This window comes from Anastrepha ludens, chromosome 3 (genome assembly GCF_028408465.1).
Source record: "Anastrepha ludens isolate Willacy chromosome 3, idAnaLude1.1, whole genome shotgun sequence".
Lineage (NCBI taxonomy): Eukaryota > Metazoa > Arthropoda > Insecta > Diptera > Tephritidae > Anastrepha > Anastrepha ludens.
Genome location: NC_071499.1, coordinates 127,996,348 through 128,006,398, shown reverse-complemented (window position 1 = coordinate 128,006,398; position 10,051 = coordinate 127,996,348). Strand labels below are relative to the sequence as shown.

The 10,051-nt window shown below is 34.1% G+C and overlaps 1 long non-coding RNA gene across 1 annotated transcript; it reads right to left on the bottom strand.

Moving 5' to 3' along the window:
- Positions 1-1,770: 1,770 nt before the first annotated feature.
- Positions 1,771-4,737, bottom strand: LOC128859188 (uncharacterized). Its single transcript, XR_008454106.1, has 2 exons — positions 3,763-4,737; positions 1,771-3,705 (listed from the first exon to the last, which is right to left on the bottom strand). It is a non-coding gene; the product is annotated as an uncharacterized LOC128859188 (long non-coding RNA).
- Positions 4,738-10,051: the final 5,314 nt, after the last annotated feature.

Genomic DNA, 10,051 nt, shown 5'->3' with positions numbered 1-10,051 from the left:
CCAGCAGTAAAACTAACCAAATTTATTTGAATGTTTTATGCTGTCACAATAACAACGACATGTATTTTTTTCATACTGTTGGATCGATATTTCGTATATTAATGAATGATATTTGAAGTTTGTATTGATTCGTTTTTTTTGTGGTGTTTTGGACAAAATGTCAGTATTTCTTTAGAAATATTTATGTTGTAATGTAACATATTTTTTGGTGGTGCCATTATAGTTACATATAAAGATATGTTGTTGAAGATTTTCTGTAATCTGTAGATTTTTCTGGAAATAGATTCTAGAGTAGTCGATTCCCTTATATTTTTATCAAGGTGCCAGTTTTTGAAACTAGTTTGATAAGAATATTTTTTGTTGTTCTAACAGCATATAGATTCCTCATAAATGTTCAGGGAATGCCTTTTGGGGCCATCATCATTAATTGCTAGAGTTCCAAGTTGAAGCATAAAACCACAGCTGTTGGAGTGGCCGGTTTTCAATCCGAGTATTTCCTGCAACTTGAAGCGACTGTCTTGGAATAGTCGTCATCATGAATTCTACTCGACTGGGGGTTACCTATTGAAAAAGGTCTTAGAATTCACATGAATAAGCTGTGAGATGGGAACATACAATTTTGGGTTATGCGATCTAAACATGTTAGAGCGCTGCAATAATAGCTACGATTGTCTTCTACTATGCGCTAAGCTTTGTTAATAGGGCAAGCGAGTAGCTCTCATTTCAGTATAAAACAGCAAGGGATGTATTTACACGTTTTTACAATGTAAAGTTTTACTTTCAGTGACTTTCAAAATAAAGCTTTAGTGACTCTAATGACGTCTTTACATTACTTGCCGCTAGCCTTATCGTTTCGTCTCTCGTAGCAGCCATATCGTCCCGGTAACGTAAATCCAGGTAGGTAGGTGGGATGTACAAGTCAGGCACTACGCAAGTAGCACTAAAGCGCCGTTTTGACACCTTTACGAGGCCTCCAAAGAGCAGGCTGCCGAGTGACCTTAATCCTCTAGTTGCCAAACCCGGGCATTTACAGAGAAAGTGCTCAACCGTCTTCTTCTCTGAAAGGTCTTATGCAGCTTATGCAATGGGGATTAAATGGTAAACTTAGCTTTTCTGCGTATGTGCCAATCGTCCAATGACCGGTAAACACAGCTACGAGTTCGGAAATAGAATGGCGTGTAGTCTCCAGGAATTTCTGAGTCCTGCGTCTATTTTACTGAGGCAAAAGGGTTTTCGAAATAGCACATGAAGAAATTGAGCTCAATCTCTCCTGCCCTTTCCTGAGAAATAAGTTGTGCAATCTTAAATTCAACTATCGTCGAATCTGTTGACCATTGCCAATCGAACGGTTACTCCTCTTAGAAACAGAATTTTCCAAATCACTCAACAAAATTCATCCATCAACACTTGTATTATAAATTTATTTATTCTTTCGTAATTAAATTCACTTGCTTTTAAAACAACTCTGTGATGGCCTTTTCATACTTTTCAACACTTGGCGCGATACTCGTATTAAGAATGCGCAAGTGTTGCAGAGCGTACTGCACAAACATTTTCATATGCTCTCAGTGCGATCTCCACGTGTGTGCTCGCGTTCTCGCATTCTCTTCCGTCTCAGTTGCTTAGCCGATCGTTGCAAGTAGCGATCGTTATTGATCGTGACGACGATAGCTCCTAATATTATCGCTACACCGGCTAATGTTTTAAATTGTTTTTCGTACATTTCAAAAATTTTATATCAATAGATTTTATTTTTTATTAAATAATGCCTTTTATTTCTTATTTCTTATTTTGTATTTGTGTTTTTTTTTTTTTTTGTTTTGGCAGCGAGCGAGCATGCCGTGCCGCACTAAGGTGATTTTTCATTGCCATTGACATGTTGCTGGTTGCCTTCGGATATGTGCTCGTAATGCGTCATTGTAGCTGACTCGTTTAGAATGTTGCATTCTCACGCGACGTGTGCAATATGCTTTTTTAAATTAAACTTTTTCCACTTTTTTTCGTAGTTTTATTTTACGCTTAGCTGTTGGAGTAGCTGGACTTGTTCGTTTTTTCCTCCCCTTTTTTGTTTTCATTTTATTGAACACGAAATGGAAAAAAGTAGCAACAACTAACGCAAATTTTAAATTAGATTCGTATGCATTTCGTGTGGAGCAAGCAGCAACAGCAACAACCACATGTAATTACATATATGACCATTAATAGTGTGGCAACAGCGTAATAGTTTTTGTTGTAATTTGATTGTGCTGACTGGTAATCGTCTCCTTGCTCTTCCTTCTATTACTAAGTGCTGCAATGTTGTTTTTTGCATCATTTTCGTTGCAGTTGCAGCTGCTTTTGTTTTCGATACGCGTCGTTTTATCGCTGTTTGTGTTATTTTTCTTTTTAAATTATTAATACTTGTTTGTATTCTATGGTTTTCTGTTTTTGTAACTGTTTTCTTGCTGCAGCCAGTGTACAATCGATAAATTTTATGGTTTTAGTATAGTTGCATGCATATAAACTTACATGAATATGTGGCTGGAAAAGTTCATAGTAGGTCTGTATACAATGCTTGGGTACATTGGAGTGGCGTTATGTTATTTTTATTTCATAAAAGCAGACAATGTCGCTCTTTCTTCTGCTTCTTCAAAACCATTTCAAAAATAAAGCTACACAATTTCTTTACGAATTTCCTTTTGTCTCGTCTACTTCTACAATTCTTAACAAGCTTATGCATTTATTACCATAAGAACCTTCGAGTCGCATTGAGTTGCTTTATTACTGCTGCATGGCACCTTTGCATTGCCATTATTAAACTTCTACAACGTTCAACAGATATGATTCTTATGATTTCAAAGATCTGATCCAAATTTGTGACATTCTGTCTACTGAGTGAACTTTTTACGTCGTTTCAAAGATGTTCTATTGGATTTAAGTCGGCACTCGAAGATGCCCAATCCAGAACGGTGATCAAATTAACTTCGAAAAACTTTTTTGCCACACGAGAAGTGTGCCCCGGATCATTGTCTTGTTGGAACTTTCGAATAACCGGTAAATTCTCGTCCGCAATCATAGTTTTGCTTTGTAGATGCTTATCATCAGCCTTATTATAGAGCCTAATTAATGGACCAGCAAAAAATTATGGACATGGCCGTCGAAGAAATTTTTGGTTTGAGTTTTCCAAATCATATTTTTTTTAAACACAGATTCCTTTATTTTTGCTGCTTGTTTGCCAAATAATATTTTTTAAATACATAGTTCCATATATTTCTTCATTAAATTCCTCTTAAATCGCGTTTCGTGAAATATGTGTGCAACATGCCAGCAAACTTTTTTCACATCTGGTATGCACATGCCATTTAAAATTGAGCGAGTTCGTTTGCGAGTGATGTACCTGGGTTCGAAAACTCCGAAGATATGGCATCCTCTGCGTAATACTTATATATATCTGCTTTATATTTTTCGTGCCAATATACATGTGCATATGCGTATTAATTTATTTAAAAACACTTCTCTTACCCAAATTAACCAAATTGCTCCTGTAGCGTTGCTTATCAATTTCAAGTTTCTTCTCATTTGACAATCAATATTGCTAGCAACATTTCAATGTTTCGCAACATGCTGCGGCCTGGAAATGTTGCTCGCTCATAGCGTTGCCAACCTCATAGGACCATAAATAACATTATTCTGCATTGCGAAAAAGGTATAAATTCCTTTGAACTTCTACAAAGAAAACAAATGCATATGGTTTTTTTTCTTTGTATTTCGCATTTTTCTTACCTCCGATTCTTTTAATATAACGCTGCGGTGTCGCTACCTGCACCCCCGCGGCGTCGGCTGGCTCGGCTGCTGCTACGTTGACGCCAACTTTGTGGGGTAGCCTCAAGTTTAACTTGTGTCTTTCATCGATTTTTCTGTTGTTGTTTTTGTTATAATTGCTGCTGCTGCTGCTGCCGTCGTTGATTTTATGGTTTTCTTTGCTGCTGTTTGTGAAATTTTCTTTTTTCCTTTTGCATTTTTTCGTTAGCGTGTAATTTTTGTTCTTCTTTCGACATGTCTGTTGTCGCTGCTGCCTGCACAGCTCAGCTTATTTGCTGTTGTTTGTCTGGCTGTGTTTAGTAACAGCTTTGTTCTTGTTTTCTTACCCGTTCATTACAAAGTTCTTAATTTTGTATTTCAGTTGGTTTTGCTTTCTGCCGCTGTATTGTTTCCTTTTAACATTTTACTTGCGCGCTGCTTTTAGTCGTCGTCGTCGTCGTCACCACTGCGACTGTCTTCTGCTGCGTACCGTTTCGTTGTTCGCTCTGCTGTATTGTTTTTTGTTTTTTGTTGCTTTTATTTGCAATTGTGTTCGTGTGTATGTATTTCCATGTTGTGCACTGCTTTTCAGTCTATTTCGGAATTTCCTTCAGTACAAATTGTGCGACGAGCTGAGTAACGTGCGCGCGCCTATTTATTGTTTCACGTTTTTTTTTTTTTTTTCCCCCCCTGTTCTACCGCTTCTTCCGAGCTCGGACGGCGGAAGAAATTCAAGCAAAAATAAGCACTAAAATACGGCCGACAAAACTGCCTAGAAAGTAGTTGATACAAAAAGCGACCTAACAAAACTAAAAAAAAAGAAAAGAAAAATTAAAAATAAATACAAAAGTAAAAAAATTGCGCGTGCGACAATGCGTGTGACGCTGACGACGACGTTACGTCTATTTATGTGCATGACGGTTCGTGTGGCTCTATAAAGCTTTACTCAAGTGCCGCTCTAGCTTCACGAACTGCAACCACTGCTTGTCCCTTTGAAAAAAGTGCCGCTCTTTTGGAGGTTCGCTGTATGCGCGAGTGTTGAAGTGTATATGGGTGTTTGTGCGTCTGCGAATCTTTACACTCATTGAAGTTCTCGCTGCTAGGCACTCGTTGATTTTTTTTAAATTTGTTTCGAATCGGTGGCTTTTTAAAAGTGAATTGCTTTAATTTAAAAACTACCGCAAAAAATTCATTACACATTTTTGATCTCCAGCAGTGTTTAGGAAGCCCAGCGCTTCTTTTAAATGCAGCTCGTGACATGTTGCTCAACCGTTGTGCAACATTCGAAGGTAATAAGGGCGAAAAAAATTTAAAAACTTAAAATGAAATTCTATAATTTTTATACTGGGCGAAATTTAGTTCTTTGCTTTAGCAGCTGCGATATTTGCGCTGATTTAATTAAATTTTATTGTACATTTTTATATTTCTTCTTTACTAATTCTTTCTTTGTCATCATTAACATAATCAGCGTTGCTATAGGTTATTCTAATTTTTTTATTTTTTATTTTATTTTTAATCTTTTATTTATTTGTTATTTGCCATTATTGCTTTCGTCACTTTGTGTTTGCCGTCACCTCACCTCACAGCTCACGAAACGTTCGTTTGCGTAAACGGCATTCGACCTCGTCAAAGTGCGCTGAAAGTCTTCCGATTGTAGACGCTTCACAACAGTTACTCATCTGCCTGCCTGTTGGATGGTGGAACAGGTGAGGTGAACTCAAGAGGTGTAGCTAAAGCTAAAATATTATAATGTAGTTAAAGAACGGTGAGGATTTAGAAAGAGAATGTGGCGCAATGGCATTTCAAATCGTCCTTCACAATTGATTGCAATTTTCGTTCAAATATCTGATTTTAATTTTGTGTTAACTGAAAATTTATAAGTAGTAATTAAATATTTTCTTTTATATAATTTAGAAAATGAGATATGATTACAAAGCAAACTATTGGAGTAAACTTTTCTTTTATTTAAATATTACCTTTAATATTTTTAAATTCGCGTTTAAAGACGAGGTTATCAGATGATAAAATTTGTCCCATAAATTTTTGGAAAATAAAGTGACACTTCTTGACCGTGAGTCTGTCGGCTTACTGTTTGTTTTTTATTTATTAAGAGTTTTGCATTTACTAAAAACCGAGTAAAATTTAAATATCTGAAGCATATTTTGTGCAATGCTGTTGAAGTCACAGTCCTTGGTCGGATATAGGTATGTATGTACATATATATAATGTAATATATGTATGTAGATGCGGGTCTTGCTGACTGCCCTGAAAATGACTATGAAACAGTCGAATGAGTTGCCTCTTCGTGGGGAATGCGAAGGCTGAAAAAAGATAAGATGTGCGCCAGCTGGGTATGTTTTGGGGATGTTTGTGCCACAAGGTGACTTCCCAACATTGGTATCTTTTATTTCTAAGTGTTCATCGTCGAGAGTGTCCAATATGCACCACTTACTGCTAGTTGGTGTTGATGTAACAGTAGCTTTGCCCTGTCAGTGTAGTGTATATCACCGGTCGTCTTTGTCTAGCTCATCTAACGGTAGGCCCAGGAAACTTGCTGTTTCGACAGGTTGCGTCCAGAGGGAGAGGGCTATGTGAGCCTATAATAGGTAATCGGCAAGCGCTTCGGAATTTTTTTTTTAACTTCCGATTTATACAATTATTGAAAAAATATTAGCTTTTAAATTAAATAAAGACTCTTTATATGTACATTTTCCAACGCAAATTTTTAGACGCGGAACAAATTTTTTTTTCAATAATTTTCGAAAATTTTCAAGTCTGTGAACATAGTTTGAGTCACCAAAATTTTATTTAAATTAATAAATAACTAATTTAGCAATTTATTAGTTAATGTACAATTGAATAATCGAACAAATGGACATCACTAAGCTCTTAATTTTTTTTCCTTTTCAAATCTGCACAGCTAGAATTTTATATTTTATTTTATTTTAGTTATATTTAGATTTTTATCAATAATTTTTTGATGATATTATTAGTTTTAAATTTTTAAATAGATTTAAATTTTTTTTCGTACTATTTTACCTCCCATTTTTATATTTTTCTCTTCATTTTATTTAATTTTTTAAATTGAATTGTTTTAAATTAAATTAAATTTTTTTTAAATTAAATTAAATTTAATTTCTTTTTACATCTTATTAAATTTTTATTTTATCATTTTATTAATTTTTATCTTAGTTTTTTGGCTTTTAAAAACTTGTTTGTTTAAGCATACGTTTAAGTGTGGCCCACTGTTTGGATGTACAATAATCACTCCCCTCATACTTATCACATGACCGACATATGTAAGAGCAGAACAGCTGATTCACGTTTGATGTCATACCGCGAAACAATGCAATTTATTATACTTCAGCCGAAGCTGCTGCACACAGCTGTTAGTATTGTTTCATCGAATTCCCAGATAATTGCAAACGAATTACTGCTTAATTTTTGGACGAGAGCGAGCGAGAATGTGATACTATTCGAAAATTGCTTAGCCAATTTCAGCTACGCTTGATCGTTGTCGCAATTAATAACATCTTTTATCGGACACACGTGCGCCAACTCAAATTCCATACATACACACATATATATCTGGCATATATGTATATATATAGACTTGGATGCAAACATACGTCAGTACGCATTTCGTGTATTGAAAATGCGGTTATTTTAAAAAAAAGCCGGAACGTAAAATATGTGTTTTTTCAACACCTTTTGTTTGCCGTTAAAAATATGCGACAAAGACGCGTCATTCTTCTTTTACGATTTTTCTTAAAGTATCAGCGCAGATCAGAGGCGAAAAATTGTCAAAATTGCAAAGTCAGCCAGAAACAGTAGCAGAAAAGTAAAGAAAATAATACAATATAATAAAATTGAAAAAGTATGACAGGTTCAAATAAATTAAAAAAATATCAGAAACACAGCAACGTCCCATTCGGTTGCCTATCTGCCTTGTCGTTCATTACTTCACCACCTCTTCGATTTACTCGTATTCCACACCTTTGTCACCTAAAATCATGCGAATCGGGCAGTGAATGTGAAAAGTTTAACTAAGAAAAAATTCCCCCAGCAGCGGTCGCCTCAGTAGGTGTCGGCTAAGGGGCCAGCAACACAATGAAATAAAGTAGGCTGACTGCCAACCTTAAATTGCCTGTGGCTGGAGAATCGTGATCTTTCAGCAGCATTGCCGCAGCCGCTGCCGCAATTTAAAGCCTTAACACACGACATCAAGACCACGCCACACCAGTAGCTATGCAAATCATGCCCCTCACTTGGCGCTGGGCTGTGTAGAATGAATGGTGTGACTGAGCAACTGTGGCGGCGTACCACTGCCCGCTGCAGCCATGTATCGTGTTATTGACCCACATACCTGAATAACCAAAAAATATGTAAATTTTGCTGTGGCGAGCGTTACGATGCAGCGCATCAAAGCCCCAACCGCCGTACTTTAGTACTTAAGTGAAATTTGAAGAAAATTGAAAATAATTATGTGTAAGCAAAATTTCACTGTTCGCTTTTCATTTGGTCATTTTCACATTTCCATACGCTAGAAAGTAGCACCTGTGTTATCTTTGTTTTTTATTTTTATTTTTCTCATTTTTTTAGCTTTGCTTTGCGTTCAGGTTTTTCTTTTAACGAGTTTTGTGTTTTTTGTGCTGCAGTTTCTTTTGTTTTTGTTGTATGAAAATCAGCGAATTCCACAAGATATGTGTATATTCTTCCGAATAGCGCGAATAGTGAAATTTTTAATTAGGTTACGATATTTTATGAAAACAAAATTTATTTCTTTAAATAAATTTTTGGTGCTCGCAAAAATATATGTAGTTGGATTTGTTATTTTATTGTCTTTTTAGGTTTGATTTTGTAATCTCGTTTTACCTTTTGATTTAAATTTTTTTTTTAATAAAATGAATATAAAATTAAAAAGGAATTGAGAAAAGAGAAAGTTAAAGTATTAAATAAAAGAAATATATAATACAATAAAATTAAATTATTATTTATTTAGAGAAAAAAATAAAATAAAAAACGTAAATAAAAGAAATAAATATATTAATAATAAAAATTAACTAAAGTAAATGACATAAATTGAAAAAAAGAAATGTAAAAATGGTAATTTAAAGAGTAAAAAATAAAACATTATCAACTAAAAAGCACTAAACTATAAAATTATAAAAAAAACTATCTACAGGTACTCTCTGCTAACGCACACCTCTCTTAACCTCTTGCACTATTTGGACGTGCTATACACGTCCAACGAAATCTGGTCTTAAAATTTAAACGACGTGTCACGCATGTCTTCAGAGCTTTCTCTGCTCCTTACTTAATAAAGAACTATGCATTTCGCACACGCGATCTGCCCAAAGCTTTAACAGAAATTATTCTAAGTAAAAGCTCATTTGGAACTTTTTTGCATGGGATAGTCACACGCTTTTGGAAATTAATTTATAGCGCAAGAGGTTAAGCCGATTCGTTTTTTAAAATATACCACAAATCCTTAAGACTAAATGTTTTAAATGTTATTCTCTTAAGTGGACAAGCCTCCGATAACACGTAAACCCTTCCATGATATATAATTAACTCTTTTTTGCACTTTTCTCATAACCCGACACCTCCCATAAGCAGACAAATTTTTCAGAAAAGAAAGGAAATAATTTTAAATAAATAAAAAATCAGTAAAAAATTAAGGAAAACAACTAAAATTTAAATAAATATCTGAAAGATAAATATAAAAATTAAGTATACTAAATAACAAATAAATGTTTAAATTATATTTAATTTTTAATTCTTTTTATATTCAAGTTTGCATTTATCGAAAACTAAAATGTACCGAATTTTCTCTTTGTTGACTTCCATTGTTAACACCCTGTACCTCACAACTTAAAAAAAAAACAAAAAACGAATTTTGTTAGTGTGAAATATCACCTTGACAACGAGCATAAATTTTTTATTGTGTGATCGATCCTTTACGAGATATTGACCACCACAGCCATCTACCGAGAAAATAATGGATTTCTTTTTCCCAAACTAATATAATGTATATATATACTTTTGTTTTGTTTTGAAACTAATATGTTTTAGATTACTTTACTTTTATTTAAATTTTTGTTTTTTTTTTTTGAGAAAAAATTATAATTATATTGTATATATATATATTATATAATTATATTATAATTATAATTATTAAATAATAGATTATTAAACTATTTTAAACTTTTGCTTGCATTTATACATATATACTTAGATTAAAATTTGAAATAAATTTTTTTTATTTTTT